We start from the raw sequence: 24,769 nt of genomic DNA, 5'->3' as shown, positions 1-24,769 counted from the left end.
AGTGACTGTTCTGTAAGGAGGTCTATATACACACTAGAGCTATTAAGTGGAAATGTGATAATAGATGGATTTTACTTGCTCCACTTAGGGAACACTTTTTAAGGGAATGGGTACTTAATACATGTATGTGTCCTGTTAGTAATACCCTAATATTATTTGAGGAACATTAATTGGGTCACAGAAGATGCTCTGATCATTTAGCCATATTCAATAGGCAGAGTCATTATTATAGTTCAGCTTCTGGAGACCAAGGTGAGTTACTGACGGACAGATGCTCTTTCAAAGTGGTACTTTGTTCTCTTCCTTCCCCTCTCGGGTGTCCAGCAGATCTCACTGGGCCTGTCGGCCACTTCATAGCAGCTATTTCTTGGACCATAAATTGAATTATTCACTACGTCAGCCTTTCCACCTGCTGACTGGCTGCTGACGTTCTGAGAAATGACACTGATTTCTTAAGATCCCCACCTAAGCAATGATAATAGACTGCCTACATTCATCCAACCTTAATGGAATAAATACCATGTAGATTCTCCCACAGGATCTCACAGCCAAACCAAAAGTTATTCAGCTGAAGTTAAACAAGCTCTGGCTATATAAAAACCAATGGGATTTGAAATGCAGAAAATTCCATTTAGCAGTCAAATGGCCCAGAAGATACCAGCCTAAATCAGAACATTGCCTCTATGTTTTGTTCAGAGAATATGCGGGGAAATGTGGAATATATGAATTTATAATATGATGTCTTGGGTGAAAGGGACCTCCTCGGATTGTGTTCCTATTAGAGGCACTATCTTGGAAACATAGTGAGCTTTAAATAAAATCTGTATAAGAATTGGCTAGTAGACACGTATTTCGTGTTTTCAGGAGGAAAATAAGATCAAGCCGTAGAGCAGCTTTTAAACAGGTTAACTTGCTCTTGGGTGGCTGGAAGGGGGTCAGCCAAAGGAAATGTAATTTTTCTTTCAATCTTATATCTTTCTACTTGATTTTATATAAGTAAGTCAGAATTCTGTAGTTTCTATACATTCTTTAGAAACAGAATTCCAGATGCTACGCCTTCATTTTTAGACCTCATATGTACTACCAGATAGTTTAGACTGCTCCAGAAAGAATGATTTGCAGGGAGTCAGCAGGAAGAGCAGAATGACCATGGAAACTGCTGTGTACACTCAGACCATGGGTGGTGGGGATTTGGGTTAAGTCTGTGGAGTGGAAAGGGAGACAAGCAGAGACATTTGAGTCCACCAGGACAGAGAATTAAGTTCACAAACTCATCCCAGAAAAAGTGCTACATCCCCCATTGTTGAATATCACTACGGTCACCTTTGAAGTACGCCCTTTGGGAAGCTATGCACTGATGCCAGTGTGTACTCCCCCCCTCAAAGCAATTTTGGAACTCTTTTTTTGGACTGTCCATCAGAGCTGTCATCGTACAAAGGTCTGAGAATTAAGTTCGTGAATTCATCCTAGGAAAAGTGCTTTGAAGGGTAGACTAGGTTTTGGTGTCAGTGCATAGCCTCCCAAGGGGAGTACGTCAGAGGGGACCATAGTGATATCCAGCAATGGGGCATATAGCACTTTTTCTAGGATGAGTTCACAATTGTCTGGCCTCATCTTGTTGGTAGTGATGGTAGGACTTGCTGAAGTCTAGGAGGTGTAGGCTTATGAATACAAATGAAAGATGAAGCAACAGGACAAATCTAGCATAATGTCTATTTCTTTTTGTTTGAATAATAAAACAGAAAAAAGATCTATCAAAAATATGAATCTTGTTTACACTTTGATCAGAGATCCGAGCTTCTAGTAGGTCTAAAAGTAGTACTGGCATTAAAAACCTATTCTTCCAGCTGTATTTTAACATGGAAAGATGGAAAGGGGAAAGATATTTCTACTTTGAATTTCAAAGCTGTCAATCTTCTATCTTTCTTGAGCACCAAAGTTATTTTTCTTACAGGAGCTTATGATCACCATGCTCTAAGTGATGTCTAAGAATAATATGAAATTTTTATGATAAATTATCCATGATACAGGATAGAAAGAAACCAGTCTCTTTTTTCCTTTGAAATATGACAGCAGATGTACTATCTTATTGATGAAATGATGATTCCAAGCCTTGGTGATCTTCTTTTAATTTTAAGAGTCCGGAAAACTGAGGGCTGATAACTTTTGGAAGTGTGGGAGAGGTGATGTGATCCTACATTAAGTCATGTTGAAATCTTGACTTAAATCTTTGAATGCTTAGTAATTTATAGCAAATTATAGTCATCACAATCCAGCTTCATCTAATGAATGGAGGACAGATTACTAGGTCAACACTGGTGCACAGGCAGAGATTATGAAAATAAAAATAATAAAGGAAAAATTAATTCAGTTAAGCAAAAATGTATGGGCTTATCTTTTTTTTTTTTTTTTTTTTTTTTGCAGTTTTTGGCCTGTGCCAGGTTTCAACCCACTCCGGCATAAGGGGCCAACGCCCTACTCCTTTGAGCCACAGGCACTGCCCAGGGCTTATCTTTTAAGGCAGTTTGTTTGGACTTAGTTAATGAAAAGTACATTAAGCGTTGTCTGTTGACTGATTGAGTTTATTTAACACTATCTCTTAAAAGACAAAATTTGGTGCATTTTTACCCTTTATTGTCCTTATAAATGTTTTGAATAATACTGTCCTTCTAAGCCAATCTTGAATAAGGGCCAAAGTAATTGGTAAGTGCTATTTGAGAAAAAATATAGGAGAAAGCATCTACCTTATTATAGCCATTCAGATATGTCAGATGATACTGCATTTTGTAGACTGGAACAACTTATTAGCACCTGACACCTGATTTTTGTTGATCCATGTGTATTCTGTATCGTCTACGTAGGACTTAGAACCAAAACGTATTTTGAACTTTAATTCAGTTGTCACGATATAACTTCATGTACATGGATCTTACTTTAACTTTTATTCGAATGAATTAATTTAGAATGACTAAAAACTATTACCTGGACATTCTGTTCGACTTATTGATCCCTCTAAGTTAAACATGTTGTTTAATACAGATTGCACACACAGAGAGCTAATAGGCACAAAGGTGTTTTGAACTGGGTTTATTAACTTGGGTGTAAGTTGGAAAAACACGTCTCTGTCACTAGTTAAGCAGTCAGCAAATTCTTAGGATACCTTTGGTCTAATTATGCGATAGGTCACTTAAGGGCTGCCTTAACTGAATCATTGTTTAGAATACTGCTCCTAAATTAAAAATGTGCGATTGTGTTACTTCATTGCTCAAATGCGCTAATTCTCTCTTATCAAATGAAGCCTAGATTGGGCTCTAGTTGGGCCTTCTCCATATTGACCACCTGTATCTGCTTCTTATTCCACCTTTTCTTAACTTTGTATTAAATGGAATTACACATCAGGAAAAATGACATCCTCTGCCTCATCTCCAGGAAATGCATCCTCTCCTCCACACTCATGATTTTCTTTCTAGATCTTTCTCACCATATAGTCCATACCTTTCTTCTCCCACTGAGGATGTTCCAAGTTAGGGATTTTAACTCTAACAGACCTGGGTCTGAGGGCTGCCTCCGGATAGAGTGAAACATTCCCATTTTTAGCCATAGTTTCCTCATCTGTAAAAGGTAATACAATACATGATTGTTCTGGGGACTAAATGAGGTAAAAACCACAAAATATACAAAGTCCCTGGAATGCAGTGGTCACTGTTTAGTAAAATCAATTTTCTGCTTTAAAAAAAAATTGTTCTCAACTGTTTTACCCCCACCCTGGAAATAAGATGTCCTCTTCTGAGCTGTCATGGCATTTTATCAAAATTTGCTTCATATTCTTACAGTCTCTAACTATTTTTTTTTAATTGTTTGGGAGTAATTGAGGGTACAAAGGATTAGGTTACACTGATTGCATTTGTTGGGTAAAGTCCCTCTTGTAATTGTGCCTCTCCCCCAAGAGGTGTGCCATACACTATGAGCCCCCCACAGCTGCCTCCCTCCTCCCCTGTCCCCCCTCCCCTTTCCCCCTCCCTCATTCCCCTACTCCACCCCTTGTACCTCATTTACTGTCTTCATATTAGAATTGAGTACATTGGATTCTTCTCCATTCTTGTGATGCTTTACTAAGAAGAATGTGTTCCACTTCCATCCAGGTTAATATAAAAGTTGTAAAGTCTCCATCTTTTTAATGGCTGAAGAGTATTCCATGGTATACATATACCACAGCTTGTTAATCTGTTCCTGGGTTGGTGGGCATTTAGGCTGTTTCCATGTTTTGGTGATTATAAATTGAGCTGCGATAAACAGTGTAGTGCAAATGTCCTTATGATAAAATGTTTTTTTTTTTTTTTCTTCTGGGTAGCTACCTAGTAAAGGGATTGCAGGATCAAGTGGGAGGTCTAATTTGAGTTTTTTGAGGATTCTCCATATTTCCTTCCAAAGAGGCTGTATTAGTTTGCAGTCCCACCAACAGCATACAAGCATTCCCTTCTCTCTACATCCCCGCCAGCATCTGCAGCTTTAAGACTTTGTGATTTGGATCATTCTCACTGGGGTAAGGTGATATCTCAGGGTGGTTTTGATTTGCATTTCTCTAAAAATATGGAACACTTCACTAATTTGCATGTCACTCTTGCGCAGTGGCCATGCTAATCTTCTCTGTATCTTTCCAATTTTAGTATATGTGCTGCCAAGTGAGCACAGAATTTCTAAGTATTAAAATAAATATTAAATACATCATCTCTATGAGGCTGCAAATACCTTGCAACTATGAATGCCTTGTGTCTTTCTGTAATCTCTGCTGTGCCTAACAAAAGTCTTTTTTATGGGAAAATGAGGCTTTAGTGATAGAAAGATAACTGAATGAATGACAGCTACTCTCAGGAGGTGATCTAAGCACCTGAGTAAATATTTTAAAAATAATGCAAAATCTCTCTCCAGTTATTTTCATATTGATTACATGTTAAAATGATAATGTTTTAAATATACTGGGTTTAAGAAAATACATTTTAAAAATTAATGTATCCTTTTCTACCTTTAAATGTGTCTCTGTTGTGGAATCTCAGTAATAACATCACTCAGGGAAGACGTCAGCTCTCTAACCTGTTGTTGACTTGAGAATTTACTATTTGCTAATTGATAATAGACATTAGCTGATGTATTACCTAAATGAATGAATGAACAAAGGTACACTTGGAAGAACAAATAGGTGGATGGAATACAAGATCAGTGAAGGCTCAGATTGTGTCTGTCTCAACACACTTAGGTATCCTTGGCATCTAGCACATTCTGCAGGCTAGTTTTATTGAAATACTTTGATTGGTTTAGCCCTCGTATATCTGACTACCTCAATTAGTCTGTGACTACTTACACCCATAAGTTTACATAATTATTTCCGTATTTTGTTCCAGATCATGAAATCTTACGAAAATTTAGAGGTACTGCCAGGAAAAATTCTCTTTAATTAAAGAGCAGTTGTTTTTTTGTTTTGGGGGGTATTTTTTGGCCAGGGCTGGGTTTGAACCCACCACCTCCAGTATGTGGGGCTGATGCCCTACTCCTTTGAGCCACAGGTGCTGCCCAAAAAGAGTGATTTTAGATATGTACTCTTTGGACACCTCTTTAATTTAGGAAATGTTAGCACAGATGTCTCTGTCTTAGGATAATTCAATTTGTGAAACTCAACAATTTGGAAATTTTACAAATCTTGGAAAAGATTTCTACGCTTTGTTTGTACACTGGAGCTTCAGGAGATCACAGGCAAATTAACACTAACTTAGTTCTGTCTCTAACTCTAGTGTTAGAACCGGAGCTGTGTGGAAATTAATTTTTGAGCAGTAGAGTACACTATTGATATGTTTCAAATTTTAAGAGGGATATTGCTTTTTTGTCGTTTTTTGTTGACTCTGGGAATGAATTACCATAAATGCTTATTGTAATGGAAATATAGAAAGTTTCATACAAATGACAATTAAAAAAAAATTGAGTTACTGATACCAGAGGCAGCCACTTTAAATGTTTTCTTATACAAAATTCCAGATGGTGTTTCAGTTAAACATACATTTAGATTTTATGTTTACAATTTTACAAAAATTAGATTAATTATGTAATTTTTTTGGCTCAATGATATTCTGGAAATAGCTTCTTTCCATGTCAACTCATGGCACTATTACTTTAATGGCAGGATAACATGGCAGTAAATTAATGCATCATAATATGTGCAACCTGGACTTGAATGATGGCCATGTTGATAGTCTCCAAATTTTTGATATAAGTGACACTGTGATGAAGTTACTGATGCATTCATCCTTGTGCACTGGTATTACTGGCTCTCCGGTAAAACTTCGACCTATGGCCCTGATGGATCTAGCTTATACAGATAGTAATACATATTGCCAAACTGCCCTAAACATAAGTTGTATTAATTTTCATTCTGTTTTCATTTTCCTTAACAATACAAATCTAGTTTTTGCAATAACAGTTATTGGGACAGTAAGATTTATTTGAATTTTATGCGGTTTGGGTTCCTATACATTGGATGATGCCAGAAAGACTGACAAATATACTCTTCTGATTGTTATCTCTTAGAGGTGAAATGCTTAGATTATTCCCTTGAAATTGATTGACTTGAGTCAGTGTATTCGTATAAACTCACGTTTCAATGAGGAGTCTAACTTTTTTTTTATCAGATCTGCTATCTTCCTTTATTAAAACATATTCGTCTTAAATGAAAATTGTTGTTCTCTGTGTACACTGCTGGTATTTCACACACAGGACAGCACATGAGGGTAATGATTCATTCCTTCATCACCTCTGGGTGAAGGTAAGCTCCATTGTACAGCAGTGCAGTTCCTGTTACACGCTTAAGACAGACATAAGTGACTATTTTCATGAAAGTCAGTGTTTTGACCTCTCTCTTTATCAAGATAAATTTCTTGAGCACCCACTATGTGCTTGACTATCGATGTAATAAAACCTACAGACCTAAAATAAATTGTTGCAGCCTATTAGCTGCACTGTCCTTTGCCCACCCAAACATGTAAACCTGAGCTGGGACACTGCAGTTTCCTTTTTGGTCATTCATTCAAGTGTCCAATAAAGCCAAGGATCTTTGCGACCAGATCTCTCCTCTTTCTGAATGTAGTTGGAACTGTATCTTGAAATATTACTGAGCAAGAAAGTCAGAATTCAGTACCCCCAAGGCTGTCAATGCCAGCCCGGTACTTGAACTTCCAAAAGCTCATCTGTCTTTTTCTCTCCCAGTACAGAATTAGTCTGAAAGGAGTGCTTTTGATTTTATTTTTATAGGTAAAAGGGAGAACTGATCATCACAAACAATTGTGTTTAACTCCACACGTGTAAATACACTGGATAAGCATTATGCATTTTTTTTTCCTTTCTCAAATTAAATTTTTTTCCTTTCTCCAAACTGAACTAGACCCTGTTTCCAGAGAAGTAAGTGGAGCAGTTGGTCAGTGTTGTCAAGGCACATCATCTTGTGGCCAACAGAGGAAATTTGGAGACCTGACCAGCTGCTGTCCCGACAGTAAACCAGTTTTGTGGCCTGCTACAGTCAGGCTTCGGATTAGATGTTGAAACAGAATGCCACACGGTATTTACTCTTCTTCTTAATATCGGAACAGAAGGGAGAAAAGGACCTAAATTTGGCCCTTCATTGTCATCTCCTTGAATGCTCCTGTTATAAATGAAAAATTAATCCTAAAATGTCAAGCAATTTAGCGAGGATTACTGTCCCATCCATAAAAATCATTGTACTCTCCATCTAATGAGCCGTCTTTTATCTTACAAAATTGGTGAATGATTTTTAGTAAGAGATAATAAAGGCACAGGGAAACACGTTTTGACCAAAAAGGAGGATGAAATCAAAGATCTTGTGGCTAGAAATAATTGGATGGGAATCTTATCCCACTTTATCGTTTATTGAAAAAAAACGATTCATCACTGAAAGGAAAACAGCTTATAGCAGAGTGATATCTTTATAGCCAGGAGTTTGATTCCTTTTCAGCAATAATGTCATCCAAATTTTCATTATATCTATGATCAATGCAAATTGGGAGCTCATATCTTTTTTTTTCTTTTTTAATATCAGAATATCAGGGAGTCCACATGTTTTGCTTATATACTTTGTTTTAGTATAAGTTGAATCAAAGTTATACACATAAGTGTGCCCCTCACCCAGAGACTTCATATCTTAATTTGAGAACCTTGAACCTTGAGATAACTTGTCTCCTTGATACTTAAAGCAAATCTAGAAATATTTGTATCTGAAATACATCACAGTGTTGAGTGAATAGCATAGTTCTTTATTTAAATCAGCCATTCCAAACCTGGGGTCTCTGTATCACTTATAAAACCTTTTCCCAGGGGGGTGTCACATTCCTTTATAATGTAAAACATCTAATAACCCAAGTGGAACCCCAGGGGGCCACATATCTTAAAGATCTAGAAGTTTGTTCAAGACCTTCACCCCTAATTAATGACCCACAGACATACAGGATTTCTGAAAATACCCAGGGTGTTTTTTGGGTATGTTGCAGGCTCCCACTTCCTACATATCCTCTCCACGCATATTCTCTATGTGGCATAGGTGTGAAAATTAGCACCATCTTTGAGTAGCTCCCAAAAGCATTCATGCAAAACATAATGATTCATGTGCGCTTGTTATGGAAGGGAGGTTCTGGAGAAGGGGTTTGAAGAGCAGCAAGGAACACTGGCAACATGAAACAAAGGTGGTCTCTGTCCTTAAGGCGTCTTCTGGGCACTCCAACCCCATCGAGGCTGTGAGGGCTGAGTGTCCTGGTCATGCCGACTCTTCTCTCTTTCCTCCCCGTTCTCCTCCATTCTCCACAGAGGAAGAATATGACACTCCTAATAGTCTGTAGTCCAGTGGTGTCACAATCCTATCAACTTGGTCTCATACCTTCTACTCAAACACCTTAATAGAATATTTTCCCAAGCAAAGCCTGTCTACCCAGTGACCAAGGACTTACTGTACTGGAGTATATACTTTTTTCTATCATGTTACAATAAAAATTGCCTAATAACCATGACAGCCACAGCCACATGGCCCTTGGTCACCTTATTATTCCTTAGCTGTCATTTGCATTATCAATTGAAATATGAATCACTTATGTTCCTAGTTTGCTGTTCCTAGAAACTAAAACATAAAAATTCAGTGAGGGCTTAAGTGTGTCAGTATTTTTAACACCTTGGAAAGCTGAGAAGCAGTAAGTCACTTGCCTTGTCATTTTCAATTTTACTTCTGTATTGCCAGGGAGTTTGGGGAGCTGCTATTATTTATGACCACATAGCATAGGGCTGTTTGAATTCACTTTGTTGTTGTTAGCCGGATGTTTCCCATTTTGGGGGGTGGGGGCAAGGTCTCACTTTGCTGCCTGGACATGAGGGCAGTCACATGATACATGATCATAGCTCACGGCAACCTCAAACTCTTGGGCTCCAGTGAACCTCCTTCCTCAGCCTCGCCAGTAGCTATAGGTGGACACTCCACACCCAGCTAGTTTTTCTATTTTTGTAGAGATGGGGCCTTGATACATTGCTCAGGCTGGTCTCAAACTCTTGACCTAAAGTGATCCTCCCACCTTGGTCTCCAAAAGTGCTACGATTATAGGCATGAGTCACCATGGCTGGACTTGTTTTTTTGTGGTTGTTGTGGTGGTATATATTTTTTTTATTAAGTCATATGCACATAGATCGTGAATACATTTATGCACATGTGGGGTACAATGTGTTGATTTTTTTATACAATCTGACGTGCTTACATCAAACCATTCAACATAGCTTTCACCTCATTTACTTGATGATTGTGTTGAGATGTTTATGTTCTATACTTGACAGATTTGACTTGTACCCTTGCAATATGCACCGTAGTTTTTTCACAATATTCTCTAGTGCTTTTGTGTAGTAATTCTGTGATTTCTTACACACTGGGAGAAACCCCCCCAATGAAATACTTATTTTGTTGTTCTCCTGAAGAGAGAGGTAACACAATGACAGCAGTTATGCAAACCTGTTATTTTCAACATCTACATACAAAGCATGGATTCTCCCTCCAGCTATCAGCAATCATCACAGCATCACGGCAGTCCCAACCAAATAAGACAGGAAGGGTTCAATGTTCAATGCTAGATCACCATTGCTGTAAGCGCTAAGTCTACTTTAGTAGGTGTGACATGGAGAGCCCTTGTTCCTGGCATTCTGATAAGATTCTGGTACATGTGCCACAGCCAAGAAACCTGCTAAGAGAAAAAGTATTAGCAAAATCACATACACTAGAACTGACAAAAATTGCGTTGAGACCAAGTGCACAAAAGCCAGTTAAGCAGGAATCCTTGTTGTATGACCTCAGTTCTAGAATTTAGGAGAGGAACAAGGTTAACTTCCAGCAAGTTATGGAACATATCGAAGCCAAATCTGTTAATCTGTGTATATCTAAATGAGTCAAAAGGTGCTGATACATACAGAGCTGTTTGATCAGGTGGTACGTGCAACCGAGATCTTGGAAAAAACATTTTCTCTGGGAACACTGTAAGGACCTATGCAAAGGAGTCAGTTTGATCAGCTTCATCAGAATATGCCTTGGTTGCTGAGTCTAAGCTTGATTGCTTTGCGTGGGTGATGTCTCTCCCAGGCCAGCGAGCTCCCCAGAATGACATCACATCATCTCTTGTCTCATGCATTTGCTGAAAAGTAGTTGCCTAAGAATCTGAAGAATTCATTTTCTATCATGGCAATTGTTGTATAACTGGGGTGAGAACTTGCTCTAATTCTCACCTCTGCTATACCATTTCCCCAGCCATAATACCAAAAGCATTGTCTTTTTATCATATGGAAATGAGGTGCCTTTTTCTGTCTAGATATTTGTTTAAAATGCTAAAAGAGATTAATCATGGGTTTTTCTTGCCATAAAGCTAAAATTTAGTTAAACATTTTTGTGTTAAGATACTTGTTTCAGGAAATAAAGGGATGAACTTTGTAAGTAGAACATTACTGAATTTAGAACACTGAGGTGTTTTTATGTCTGGGCACTTTTCACTGGAGATCTCCCAGGGATAGGGAATAAATTCCAGATCAGATGTTTGAAAGTAGGATTCTATCTATAATAGTAATATGTAATAGAAATGTAAGCAAAATTAAATTTGAGGCAGGGCCTAAACCTGACTTTCACTCAAGGCAACTGAGCCTGAGGATTTTTCATGTGGTCAGTTAGCACTCTTTCTTGAACTGCTAAAGGCAAGAAAAAAAGGCTGTTCATTCAGGAAATATTTACTGGCTCTGCATGTGGGCCAGACGCTTTGGAAGACACTAATGATCCAGACATACCCAGAGAGACAAGCTGTGCCCTCCCACAGACCATGTGTCGGTCCAGCTGGTGGCAAGCCACACTACAGACGCCCTTGTGAAGGGAAAAATATAAGTCCCTCTTTGTATGAGTTAGAATTTACCCCAGTGTATCTTGTGCATCTAAACCAGTGGTTCTCAAAGTTGGTGGGAGATCAGAATCATCTTGGAAGTGTGTTAAACCAAAGCTCACTAGCTCCACCCCCAAAGTTACTGATTCAGTAGGTCTGAGAAGAGTCTGGCGCTCTAAACACAGACCAGAACTGCTTGAACTTGAGTGATGACAGGTGTGATCGTGATCATTCACTTAAGTCATGCTGTAGCAGAGGAGTCATTAGTAAACTTCAAAAAAGCATGTCTATTTTTTGTTACTAGTATCATTGTAAAAGTAAAGGACTTCTAAATTATTCCTTTGGTAGTCACAGAATTCACTTTACATTCAAAGAACTAACCAAACTGGGCAGTTGTTGATAAGACCCTCAGATATCTTTGGAAAAAAAAAAAAAAAGGAGTGGAAGCTACAGATTAAGAGCCACAGATTTAAATATAGAGAAATGCAGCATCTAATTTATGATTGATCCTGATGGACTATTAATATCATTTAATAATATAAATTATTCATTTTGAGATTTTCTTGTTTTCTTCAAGTGCCTGCAAGCCATCTTGTGAATTATTTTTAATTTTTTCTCGCTATTCACTGTGTAACGGATTATGTTGGAGAGAATTAGTCTTGATTCTTCTTACGCTGTGTCAGTAACTCACTGAACACCCCAGGATGACAGTGTTTCCAAAGTAGATATTAAAGGAAGCTATTCTGTGGCACGCTCGTTCCCCTGACATGAGAAATAACAAATCCCCTGGACCCTACAAGGGTATGAACATTTTTCATTACTGTTATTTTCATCTGACATTTGATGTACTTGCCCTAAGAATAATACAGACCGGGAGAGGGACATGATAAAAAATGTTCAAAGAGCCCTTTTAATGATCGCTGATCAGAGCCAAGCTTCTGTTTCTTGAGGTTTTGGGTCTTGTCTGAAGCCAGCGAACAAGCTTGAACTCTGGTCCTCTGGGAAGGTAGCAGTGGTCTCTCTCCTTCCTACAGATAGAAATTCTAAAATGTGTCAGTGCGAAAAATGGCTAATTCATTGGTGGGTGAAATACGGGGAATGTGGCAACTAAAAACGCGTGACTGCCAAAATAGTATCAGCCGTTCTGAGCAATGGTGTGCCCGTGAATGTGTAACGGCAGACTCTCTCCAAGGATAGGAAAAATCCCAGATTTGTGGCCTTTGCCAGTCTGCTTGGCCACTTCTGCCATGGCTGATGTTAAGCTACCAACTCACCGTCACTGAAAATGGAGTTAGGAAGACGCTCCATTACTGGAGCCAGTTCCAGACTCAACAGCAGCTTACAGCTGTATTGTTGGTTGGCTGGCTGGCTTTTCAGGTGGGTGAGCAGAGCAATAAGAAGGACGCAAGCGTGTTATGATTTCCAGTGTCGGCCCTCCGTGCAATCAAAGAAAGGTTCAGGGTTAGACCTTGTCCAGACTACCAGCTTCCCGTTGCTACATCATACATTAAATAGCTTTTCGGCCTTCATCACAGCAGAAGTAACTCAGAAGTCCACTGTAGCAATGCACTAACAGGAATTAAAAACCGATTACTACAGGGAAAATGATTAACAGGCAGCCTCCTGGCAGTGTTTCTGCAGGAGGTCTGAGCAGTGAGCATGGTCACATGTGCAGCCCCTGTGGCACAGGTCCCACGGCACTCGTCCCCTGGCTGTGCTGTTACATGTTAGCATGTCTCTCTGCCTCCTAGACCCTGCTTTCTTTGAGAGCAGGCACAATTATTTTTGTCATTACCTTTAAACCTTAGCAGTTTTTGGTTCACCCCAGGCTCTTTTCACGCATCCTGCGCCTCCCTACGGGACAACTCCAAGAGCCATCCCCACCCCAGACTTCCCTGGGGAACAGCCCAGCCCTCTGTTAGGCCTGTTTTGCAACTGAATTTTCCCCTTTGCTTAATCCAGCTTCCCTTGCTCCTGAGAGTTTTTCCTGAGAATGCGCCAGCACACATCTCCTACTTGCAAACCTCCGTTTCACAGACAAAAGTTAATTTATGATTTTTTGAATAGCGTATGGAGAAATCGGGAAATTTGTTTGGCCCCATTTTTCTACAATAATGGGCTTCAGAGCAGTATTCAATAATTTGCATTATTCAAAAACGAGCATGCCACAACATCAGTGCCCGGGGCTGGAGAGTGCTATTAAAACTATACGATACATTAGAATCTTTGGCTTCCTAAAAATTTTTCTATCACTGTGCGCTGAAATGACCTGACTGAGCTGTGATTAATGTAGCACTTGTTTCAGGAGAGAGTGCAAAGGCTTTGGAGAAGGAGTTCTAGAGCGGTCCTAAAGTGTTTTCCTGGATAATTTTGAAGAATTTCACTGGACTATTGCCCAAGTTTTTTGGTTCTGATACTGAATAGGTGAATATGTGCTTTCAATCCCAAGGTGAATGCTATGCTTTCCAAAGAGCGATTTTACATTACCTGAATTTTTTAGTATGTTATTTGGGATTCCTCAGTACAAATAATTCCCACATGTTCTGTACGTCACCTGGCCAAGACGGCCTGACACTGCGTCTGGGATAACACTGCTGTGTGTGTGGCCCCAGCACATACTTTGGCTTAGGTGAAGCAGGAAGCATTGGCTTCAACTATACAGATCCACAAGAGCTCAGCAGATTTCTCTGGAAAACACTGTGTTTTCCTTTTTGTTCTACAATGAAGTGGAAGTGTCTAAATGTCTGAATATCAGAAACCAGGATGATTCACTTCTGACTGTTCTGCCCCAGAACAACCATCATTAACCCTGGGCTTGTGTGCCCTAGTTTTAGAATGAAGTTCCCAATTTAATTATATCCCAGTAGTCCTTGATGGATTTACAATGCCCTTCTTATTAATGGGATCCCATTCGCGATTTCAGAAGATTCTTCTTCTAGGTACCAGTAAAATGGGACAAGTAGAACTTCCACACATTTCTTGAGTGAGAGAAGACTGGTCTGAGCTATATATAGAGAGATAGAACATCTGTATATATAGAAAGATAGAACATCTGTGTAGGTATATGTAGATATACAAATAGATATATATATCACAATTTGGGTCACATTTTTAAATGATGCTGCTATAAGCCAACAAATAAAAGTACGTGAGCTTATTTTATTAAATGCTTTTATTGTAGGGGTTTAATACCAAATGCTGCATTTTGTCCTTGAACTTTCCCCTCCCTTCCCTTTCCTTCACCTTTTTAAATAAGACTGAATAAAACCAAGAGCGTAGCTTGAGTCCGCCCTGTTGGCCTTGAGACTCTGCTGGCTGTGCTGAGAGGCCCATGACGCAGTGGCAGGTGCCATGAGAAAAGAACAGTTTGTATTAATAGTTTTTCCCGACGTTGTCTGTGCTTCTCCATGGGGGCCACCTGGAATGCAGAGGCAAGGGGAAATAGTCAGGGGTGGTTCTGAGGACCCAGCAGTGAGAGTATCTCAGCTGGTGCTGGGGGTGGCTGCCGCCCAGCCACATTCCACAGCTCTGAGTGGTCTGTCCAGACATAAATCCTGGCCTGTCTTCGTCAGTGCTAACAGATGGCAACCTCATGGTGGGCCTGTTTGATGGCACACATTTTATAATGAGTTGAAACAGCCAACCTTGTGTAAAATGAGACCATAATGAACCATCATTTCCCCAGCTCTAGGAAACAGAAACTAGGTTTTAGAGTATATGTTTTGGTACGGTGGATTAGCTACTTTGTTCTAAATTTTGTCAAGGTAATAATAAAATCACCCCCTGGGCTTGTTGAGCCAAAATGAGTCAGTAACTTAGGGAACTAGTGTGAGGTCATGAAGATTCTGATATCAAGCTAGATATTTGAAAAGATTTTTTTCCCCCAGAAAATGGAAAGATGGCATCAGTATTAAAGAGAAATAAAAAAGGATATCAATTAAATTATATCTAGAGGAATTTAGAGAAACAGAGGAGTTTCAAAAGACAGGTAAATGAAAAAAATAGGCTCAAGCCACATTATTTGGAGATTATATCAGGAATGACATTTAATTCATTTGCTGCTTCATTCTTTACTATAAAGAACTAAAATCTTCAATAAACATTTGCGTGCAGTGTCTTTATGGTAAATTGCCTTCCTTTGTCTTTTGGGTCAATACTTTCTGGGTTAAGGACACACCTCCAACCAGGACTTTAACCTTATAAAGGCAAACTATGTAACCTAATCACATGCATCTCCATATTAATCTGAAATAAAAAAAGAAAGAACTATAATCGTCAAAAAAGGAAGAATAAGCATCGTAAGAGGAAATAACTATAATAATAATAGTAAACATGTTAAGAGGGAAATAAATGCATGAAAAATATGTTAAAGTCAGACTTACCACGTAAGACAGCGGTTCTCAACCTGTGGGTCGTGACCCCTTTGAGGGTCGAATGACCCTGACCCTTTCACAGGGGTTGCCTCAATACATGCTGCATATAAGATATTGACATCATAATTCATCACAGTGGCAAAATTACAGTTATGAAGTAGCCACGAAAATAATTTTATGGTTGGGGGTCACCACAACATAAGGAACTGTATTAAAGGGTCGCGGCATTAGGAAGTTGAGAACCACTGACTTAAGATTACCCAAGATTCCAGGCATAAATTTCAGTGAACTTCAAAGAAATTTTTTTTTAAAAAAAGGGAAGAACTTGCTTTGCTTTTCACTTTAAAGAGTCGAAGATAGGACCACATTGCCCCGAAAGTAAATGTGTTATTAAGCTCTGTTGACAAACGCTTAATTTCCCAAAAAATCAAAGATGCATCCCCATTAAGACTATTTTTTGGTGTTGTGTTTTCAGAGAACATTTGAGGCTGGCATTGATGAAACAGGTTTGATTTTTAACAATGAAAATAATGAAGAAAAGGAGACACATAGGCATTAGCTGAAATAACTCAGAATAGTTAGCTTAGATAAGACTAAAGGAGAGAGATTGCTAGCTCAGGTATTTGAGAGACTGTCATGTAATGCGAGTTAGACTCATTTATGTCACTCTGACAGGCAGACTAACCATCAACAGGTTGAAGTTACAAGTAAATAGGTGTCTACTCAGTGTTAGGAAGGGTCTTGTAAGGTTGCCAGCTATTTAATTAAAGTGGAAATGAACTGTTTGGGGAGACAGTGAGCTCTGTTCAAATGAAAGGTGAAGGCAATTGTTCAGGTTCACGGTGGAAGGAATTCTTGTATTATGTGAGTGTTTAAATATGATGACCTCACGTCTCTCCTTTGTTTTTGAAATTCTGTTCGGTTTTAGGGAAGACCGTCATTTGGGGCTTAGGCAACAGCTACATAAGGCTGTAACACTTGAATGATGTTATTTATTCCGCCTGTTTTATTTTTACCTGTTGTAAAAAGTGGCCGAACATAGGGGGATAACTAAAATAAAATGTCAAGTCGGCCGTGTAGACTGGTATCCTGTAAAAAACAACTGATGAAATACCAACATCATTGCAACAGATGGCATAACCCAGTGTCAGGCTAGGAAGCATCGTCAGGCAAGGCCTCCATTCCACATATTGAAAACAGGTGGCACAAGTTCCCTGGGGGACGTGGCGTCTGTAAATAATCAGTTACTGTAAGGGCCCTGGACAGACACGAATTAGCTCCATTGCTGATGACATTTTTAATAGCTGAAGAACCTCACAGCTTTATTTAATTAGAATTGTAATATACAATGTGCATGCAGTCGATCACCTCTGACAATTGTCTAGTTCTCCTCTTTTTTGTTAGCCTGAGTTACCGGATACCAGACGTTTCATTTCTGTAACACAAAAGGGTCATAGACACTGATGGAAGGTGAGAGGAACTTGCCTGTCTCTCCTGCCAGAGTGTTCCTCTGCTGCATTTTCTGTGCTTCTTCCATTCACCCATAACCAACCCTCAAGGAGAAATCAAATACATGTGTATTTGGTTTCTGTTCAGTGGAAATTAAATCCCGCAGAAACCAAACCGTGGTTTGCACTGAAAGTGCTCATGTTTAAAGTATGTTACAGCCTTTCTAACGTGAAGTCCCGTCACTCTCCTCCCCCGCCCCGAGGGATATGGAAGGGAGTTAAAGTTTATTCTTCATGGAATTGGTAGATGAGACGATGGATAAAAATATGATTTTCTAACATGGTCCAAAATGGATGCTTTTTAAGCCCTGGGTCTTGCACATCAAAGCTTCTTTGGAAAATGTGGTGAAAAGTGAGAATTGAGTGGGAAGTCCAGGCAGTTTGGGGCAAAAATGAATAGTTGAAGACCTTTTAGGAATCTCGTGGGAATGTTTCTGTAGATTCCTACATGCGATTAGCCTTTGCTTCAGTCAGTAGGGTAAGATAATTTTTCTTCTGATTATACTCGGTGAGCAGTCAAAAAAGCATTTGCTTGGTTGAAACAGTAAGTTACTTGTAACAGTTGAGACTGGCCATAAGACAGAAATGTAAAGGACATTCCTGAGCTGTAAAGGAAACAAGCAGAATGGTTAAAACACCCAGTTATTGAAAAATAAATGCTATGTGAAGTCAAAGGACAATATATTGCATGCGATCCAACAGTTTCTATTTTCTCCATAGTCATATAGAGAACTCCAGGGCAGAGGTCTGCTGCATAACTGAACTGGCTAAATTTTTAGTCTAGATGCGGAGGCAGTAGGTGGAGGTGGAAAAATTCGGATCTTATTCTTATGGTTGCACATTAGCTTGTTTCTGCCTTGTATCCCCTCCCTAATATTCTATCTTCACAAACTGCATTGCTTCCTACTAAGGCATTCATCCGTTACCTGAAACTTCAAATAATTTTGCATTATGGGATTTGGTCAAGACTTTGGTCTGCATCTCATTAGTTTAGGTAATAACCGGCTGGTTTATAAGTGTTCGGGAATAACTGTCTGGTCGTGAGGGCCCTCATACATGTTAGGCATCAACTGTCTAATCGTAATCCTCATCGGAAGCCTGGATCTTGTTAAAGTTTCAGAACAGCAAGCTCTTTGGTGGATTACAGTGACGTTTCCAAGACAGTTCATGTGAGGAAAACGGAACCAAGCAAGAGGCAGCACAGGCCTTGTGTTGTGTATCACTAGAATACAAACTTAAGCCTTCTGCTTATGATGAGTGCTCTGCTGGATTAACTCACATAATCCTTCAGGTCTCATCGTCATTGCTAACCGTGAAGCACAAACAGTGACCTCCTCCCAAGTTTATGAAGACATGCCCTTGGCTTGCCTGTTCATTCAGTCATTCATTCATTTGTTGATTATTTAGAAGACAGTATGGCATTTTCTCCTCGATTGCACAGTGCAAACATAAAGACATATTTTAAACTCTTGACTATTAGAATCTCAAACCCTCCAGTCTGGTTTTGCAGCCTCTAGGGAGGCTACTCTGGTTCAGGAAGAGATTTCTGGGGCTACATTGTAATAGCTGGGCAGCGCCTCAGTTCAAGTTCAAGAACTAAGACTGAGAAAAGGGGATAGAGAACAGGCATCTGTCTGGGGACCCTGAGACATCCTACGGGAGTCTCATGGAATTTAGACTAAACACACTGGACCATGGGAGCCTCTCTGAACTTCATTCCTCCAGCCTAGAGGATTTGCAGAAGTTGACTTGAACTTGAAATTATAAAATCCCTTGGATGGTGTTGGGATTAAACCCCACAGCTGTTCCCAGTATCTTCAATTCTAGACTGCTTCTTTGTCTTTGTAAGACTTTTGATTTTGTATATGATCTTTAAATACAGATAGGTATGTGATGAATTTATAGTACAGCCCATCTGGGCTTATTTTTTAGATTTTAAAGAAGTTGGTGAATTATTCAGATATATTGTTTCTTTTTGCATTTTACAACTTACCTTTTAGTTATTTCTGTTTTTCAAGGAGCTATTAGAGAATGAGGGGAGTGATGAATCTGTGTTTTTATATGTTAATTATTACCTAATGAGTGAGTTATTTCAAGAGGTGAAAGTCTTGACCTTTATAATTAATTGTATGTTTAAGTCGATCACATGATCTCAGTTCCTCATCACCACAGATAAATTGGAAAGTATTGTATTACTGGCTAGTCAACATCTCATCTTTGACGATCAGGGCTGCTGTGCTCTAAATCAGATGTAAGAAGTAGATGAAAGGGCTGAGATGACAGGGCGGTAGGCTCCTAGGCAAGAGATGCCAGGTGTGAAGCTTGCCGAGTAGGAAGCCTGGATGGAGGATGAAGGGAGGGTCTAATGTGCTTGATACAGGACAAGAAGAAGGAATAGCTTCTGGGCATAAGAAACACATTTTTGTACATTCAAGCTTGGCATGTGGTTTCCCCTGACTCTCCACAAACATTGGTTAAACTTCTTTCCATGCAGCAATGTGTCTGATGCTGAGATCACAAGTTTACTTGGCTCACCCAGGAAAAAGAGAAAAAAGATGTGTTTACATGTGATATAATTCAGCATATGTTAATTGCCAGGGCAAAGAGGAGAAGGTTCTGTGAACCTGTAATCAGGCAGGGGACTATGACTGGGGTGGGGATAAAAGAATGGTACGGAGGAAGGGAGACATTTCAAGAACCAGGAGTCACATGAGGTCAGATAGAGGGGGAAGGGTCAGAGATTACCAGGGGAGTAGGGGAATAGTTCTTGAAGCTCCAAAGTTTAAAGGGTGGTTGGACATCATTTGGAACGCCCTGGAGTATCAGTGTAATACACACAGATCCAACCTTTATCCTGTGCACAATTTACAACTAGTTTTTGAGCAGGTCCTCTGATACTATCAAGATGTATTTGGAAACAGTGAGCAAGGCAGACTGGATCAGGGAGAGAATGAATGCAGGGCCCCCGTGATAGTTATTAACAAAAGATCAGCTTTAATTTAATGTTGAAATAAAAAAGCAGCAGCCCTAAATTGATCAATTAGAGGGACTTGAGCTCACTAATGACCTCAGGGTGTTTTTTTCCCCCCTGGCTGGTGAAACAAATACATTTAAAACATCACTACTCTCTATCTCAATGTAGTGAATAAGCAGAATGATGGAAAATATCTAAAATGTTAGGTTAACTAGTACTTTGCTAAAGGGAAAACCTATTAAGACTTTATTAACTTTTCTATGATAGGAGCAAGGTAGGAAGTCTGTGATTTGCCAGGTAAAAATGAGAGTCCATCATTAGATTTAAACAGAGTTCTTAATTTTGAATTTTAATTATTTTTTTCTTGATAAACTGTGCCTATGGTTAATTTCTACACCTTTGTGAAAATGTTGTCATTTCCAGTTGATGGAGATATGTTGCTTATGTAACATCCTTCAAGATCGGAGAATACACACACACACACACACACACACACACACACACCCCCACCCTTTCTTTCCAGAAGGAAATCAATTCATTATTATTATCCTTATTGCCAATGTGCTAATTCCATTATTGTCCAGAGATTTGGTAGAAAATGACAGGTATTTGCTCAGGGATATTTTAGCCTCTCCATTTCTCATTAGAATTTTCTAATTTCTCTTTAGAACCTAGACTTGATGAGTAGAAACACATTAAAAAAATTGCTTTTGTAGAACATGTGGTGTCAGAGGGCATAAGTTTCAGGTTTACCCTTGGCGAAACAGCAAGATTTTTCCAGTACAGAAGAAAAAGATAGAATAATGGAATTTTCCCTCTTACGATGAATTGCCAGTCTGGGAGGAAGCGGTTAGGGAATGGTGGCCCATCAGCCAGAAAACCTCAAGAACAACCTTTAATAAGCACTCCTCGGTCAAACTCCTATCATTATGGCGACTGAGCTCCCTGGGAGAGCGCCATTCTGCCTCCATCTGACATTCAGAATTGTCAGTAAGAGAATGAATGAGACAGTCTGAAAAATTGCCTAACACAGACTACAGAAGGCTTCCTTTGGAATAAAGAGTAAAAAACTAAAATTGGATTGTTTCATTATTTTCAGTAGAGTTCTTGAAACTGGAATTGTTATGGTGACTTTGATTAACTTGCAAAAAATAAGATTTTAGGGTATTTTATGGATAGCATGTTTAAGTGCCCAAAATTTTCAATATGGGAGTTTTAAGACCCTAACAAGGAGAGATGTGAGAGTATCAATAGTTGGCCTTTTGACGCTGTTTTTGAAAAGCCAGAGAAAGGTTCAAAATGTCTAGATTGTGGGGCTATTCCTTTAAATATGATTTCTTAGGTCATTTTTCCATCAGGAAGTAGGGAAGTGGTCAATTTCTCACATAGTTCCACAATCTCCAACAAACTCAACTTATGACTGGATTCTCTTTGCACCACAAGATGTAAATTGTCAGTTCCCCAACCAGCTGGTGGTTTCTGCGGCTGGGGGAGGGCTGTCAGCCAGTCTATGGGTTGAAATGTTGGCGACCAAGCAACATTAACATGGAAATACGAAGTCGCTCAAAGGCCATCATTTCCCAGGCTGGTGGCTGGACCCTTCTTGGCTCTGAGGAAGAAAGGAAAAATAAATCGTCTTGGTGCTTACTGTCGCAGGAAGTGAAGTCAAGAGTTAGCATGTATGTTGGGAGAAAAACTTTCACAAGGAATGTAGGAAAGAAACAGATGAGCATATAATTAGGGGATTTAATTTCCAGGTCTGGCGGTCTTCTCAGTTAGTAACTGTCGGATAATATCTCTTAGTAAATTGTAAACTGTGCCCAAAGAATCCAGTAGGCACTGGGCAGATTTTTGTTAAATGAATGAATGAGTGGATACCTAAACCTTTGACTGTGATTATGTTTAGTACCAGAATTATGCCAGGTTAAATAATGACACGTGACATGCTCTGGTCTTGATTATTAAAGGCAGCTCATAGAAGGACCTGGGAAAAGGTCATAATTCTGACTTTCAAAATGAAAATTAATGTGTTAGACTGAGTTATTGCTAGTCTTTCTATTTTCATAAAAGTCAGTTTAGAGAGTTGAAAACCATCATTGCCCCAGTATGTCCCACTTCCCAGAGGCAATTATTTTCTCTCCTTTTTTAGCTGTTTCTAATATTTTCCTACATACACCTAAATAATATACTTATGGTGCTAGCTCTTGTTTTTCAATTTTAATAATTATCTCTTAAAACACAACAGAACATGAGATTCTAACTCTAAATTAAATCCTTCCCCCTTATCGCACACCATCCGCTCAACTTTCCAATATCATCATTAGCTTTTCAGAGCTGAGACATGTCTTTCATCTCACTTTTGAGTCGGATTCCCTGTTTCATACATTTCCTAACTTTCCCTTGATTTTCTCTTTGATTTCAGTATAATATATCCTCTAGTAGTTTATTGGAAAAGAATACTTGAGAGATAAATATCTGAGTCTTTACATATTTTCATTGGTGTACCCCGGGCAAAATTGGCTACCTACTGAATTTTAATTTGGAATTCACTTTTCTTCACAAGATTGAAGACATTGTTCTTTTGTTTTCTAGTTTCCTGGGTTATTATTGAAAAATTTTAAGTCATCTTCACTTCTCTCTTCTCTGTCTTTGTTTTTGACTCTTTTTGGCTGTCATTAGCGTTTAAAATTTTTATGATGATATACGCAGATGTGGGTGTATTTATTCCATTGGAGGGCATCCAGAGAGTGCTATCAATCTCATGAGTTTGGGAAATTGTCTTGGAGATTTGTTTTTAAGTTTTTCCCTTTTGGAGGGGTTCTTATTATTGCATTGGGGGCTAGAATAATATCTTATTTTTGTCTCATTATTTTTTTCATTTTCCTCTTATTTTTCCATCTTTTTCCCCTTATTTTTTTCTCCTCAGTGTTCTCTTTCAAGCCTCCTTGTATTTCTAAAATTGAAATTTTAATTTATTAGAGCTCTTTCTCTGTTCCTCATTGTTTTCGTCAAAGAAGATCCTGTTCTTATTTCATGGATGAATTATATCCTCTGATCTTTCTGAGGATATTAATGATACTTTTCATATCATTGCACAATATCTGTTTCATTCAGATTGCCTTTGTCTGTTCACGCTCACTCTTTTTTATTAGAGACATTCCTCAGATGTCTTCAAGTCCTTGGCCATTTGCTCATATCGCGAAGTGGGATGCTATAAAGCTGATTGGCATTCATTCTACACTGATCTGTCTGAGCTTTTTTGTTGGAATATTCTCAGTAGCAGTATTTGTCAGTCTTTTGTGCTGGTCTAAAAATCTGCTACTAAAAGTGTGGATCGTGGCCATGTGTATCCACATCACTTGGAAGCTTGTTAGACCCCATACCTGCTGATCAGAATGTGTTCTTTAACAAGACCTCTGGGGAAAGTATGGAGGGCATACCCTGGAGAACAATCTTCTATTCATCTGCTTGGACTACCTAAGACTGGACATCAGCATTATAGGAGGCCATTAGAGGAGGGAGCAGAGCTCAGGTGTTTCCACATTTAGAAGATGACCTTTTAAGTAGTTTGATTATACGGCAGTGTCCCGACTTGCAGAGTTGCCTAGAGATTATGTCTTAATCAGTTCAGGAAGCCATAACACAGTACCATAGACTAGGTGTCTGAAGCAATAAATATTTAGTTTTCACAGTTCTGGAGGCTGGGAAGTCCAAGATCAAGGTGCCGGCAGATCTGATATCTGGTGAGGGCTCTCTTCCTGGTGTGCAGATGGCTGCTTTCTTGATGTGTCCTCACACAGTAGAGAGAGAGATCTCCTGTGTCTCATCTCTTTTATTTTTGATAAGAACCTTAATCCCATCAAAGGTCTAGTATGATCCTAATCACTTTCCAAAGGCCTCACTGCCAAACATCATCACACTGGAGATTAGAGATTCAATATATGAATCTTGGGGGGACACATTTGGTCTGAAGCACCTGGTGTCCCTCTGTTTTGGTCTTTTCAAACAGTAAGCCTTCAGTTTTCTGTGAAATTGAGCAGATCATCTGGTGGTCTGGCTGCTTCTTCATCCTCTTCAATTTTCTGTCCCACCCTCCTGATGTACCTGGTAGATCCAAATTCTGAGCAAATCATCCTTGCATTTTCCTGGCAGTTAAAACTTTGTATGTCTTCCCTTCTCTTCCATTTTATTTTCTTCATGAATTTTAAGGATCCCAATGCTCTGCTTTTAGTGAGTTTTAAAGTGATCACAGATCATGTTTCTACAAACATGTAGATTTAATTCACTGTCTTTAATCTGAAGTTGATTAATTAATCTTTAAGGTTCTATCTGACTCTCACTTTTTACATGTCAGTTTCTCAATTATCACTTACTTTGCTATCTTTATGATTTATTTTTATTCCATTGTTTAAAAAAATCTGAGCCCTTTCATTTACATTTGTTTCATATAAGCAGCAAAAAAAAAAAAAAAAA

At 39.0% G+C, this 24,769-nt stretch overlaps 1 protein-coding gene and 1 non-coding gene across 2 annotated transcripts in view; one reads left to right on the top strand and one right to left on the bottom strand.

Annotated features, from left to right (window-relative positions):
- PLXDC2 (plexin domain containing 2) overlaps positions 1-24,769 on the top strand; it is a 370,418-nt gene that overhangs the window by 106,462 nt on the left and 239,187 nt on the right. The gene's annotated exons all lie outside the window — the stretch shown is intronic.
- LOC111724143 lies at positions 4,585-4,690 on the bottom strand. The gene has a single exon (XR_002772487.1). It is a non-coding gene; the product is annotated as a U6 spliceosomal RNA (small nuclear RNA).

This window comes from Otolemur garnettii, unplaced genomic scaffold (assembly GCF_000181295.1).
Source record: "Otolemur garnettii isolate 467f Iridium unplaced genomic scaffold, OtoGar3 scaffold00019, whole genome shotgun sequence".
In the NCBI taxonomy this organism is placed as follows: Eukaryota; Metazoa; Chordata; class Mammalia; order Primates; family Galagidae; genus Otolemur; species Otolemur garnettii.
This window is presented reverse-complemented; position numbering and strand designations above follow the sequence as displayed.